Source organism: Penaeus monodon, chromosome 29 (assembly GCF_015228065.2).
Source record: "Penaeus monodon isolate SGIC_2016 chromosome 29, NSTDA_Pmon_1, whole genome shotgun sequence".
Lineage (NCBI taxonomy): Eukaryota > Metazoa > Arthropoda > Malacostraca > Decapoda > Penaeidae > Penaeus > Penaeus monodon.
Window position 1 is genome coordinate 28,271,967 of NC_051414.1, and position 1,401 is coordinate 28,273,367.

Sequence of the window (1,401 nt, forward strand, 5' to 3'; positions counted from 1 at the left end):
GGCCGATTCTGAACTACACATCATACTGTTTGGAGCTTCTTCTCGCTTGTTAGACTAACCTTCAGTATAACGAAATCATATATATTCCGAAAATTACAAAACAAATGTGCCGAAATATGACATATTTCACCAAAAAGAATGAGTATATTCTTGTCTACTCCTCACCAATCCAGTATTACGCGCGATCGAGGTCGGGAAACAAATTTACGGCAGTCAGTTATGTGTGTGAAAGCATATCAGCCAGCAATAATAGGCGAAGAAATGGATGGAAATGTCAGTAAAAGGATAAAAAAAAAATTACGCACCAGAAGGAAACGAACAACAAAAAGGAAATCTTTACATCGATTTCTATTCGTTTGGTATATATTATCTTTCTTTCTTTTGGTCAATTTTTTTCTTTAAATTGTTATTTTGCAAATGCATATGAAGTTATCTATACGTTTATATGAATTTTAGATCACTATTGTATAGCTGTAATTTAGGTACAAAAATGATTTATTTTGTGTAAATTGACTAAACAGGTTTATTTGAGTATATCCCTAAAAATACGAAAGTGTAGCCATGGCCCTACATATTTTCTTTAATTCCGTTTTCAGCTTTTTAACGGTAAACTTGTGTATTTGATATGTTCTTGTGCACAGAGAGAACAATAAATTAGAGCAAAACAGTCCTGAAGCTGTACTTTGTTTTTATCATGTGAATAAATTGCTGCTGTTAATGATCTATAAAAATATAAATCTTCACTTATTTCCGTGTTGCTGGACGATATTTTGGTAGTGGATAACCTTCCATCTTTGCCCATCAACATGTAAAAATAAGAATGCTAGTTCTACCGTATTTCCATTTGTACACGGCAGAGTAATAATGTGTGTTTGGCATTCCTACATCAAGGAATAGGAAAGGAAAGTATGCAGACGAGGCGACGATGGGGTGACGAGCGTGGACGAGGCGTCAAAGAAAACAGGCGAACGAAGCAAGCCAGTTTTGATTCCCATAGATGTCTCTAGTGTATTACCCCTCTATAGTCTGTTTAACAACTACCATTTTTATGGGATGCTGTTGAGCAGACAGGCATTTTTTCCACTGACATGTTTAGAGAAATCTTAGACAAATCTTTTTAGTTCTTTTACTTTTAAGATATTGTAAAATGTTTAGTCTTATATTTGCAAATAAAAGTGTTATTTGTTTAGGTATTCGTAAAATCTTACTATCATGGTTTAATTCACATAAAGGCTATGGATAACAGTATTTGTATAATTAGTTAAGGCAACCTGAATCATGCCTGAAGGTGCCCTGTCATTTGATAGAAAACTAATGTCAAGTCTTGGCTACCAAGTAAGTGATGAATATTATTTTGTCAAAATAATCTCTTAAAAGCCTGATTTCACTTAGTTATTTGAT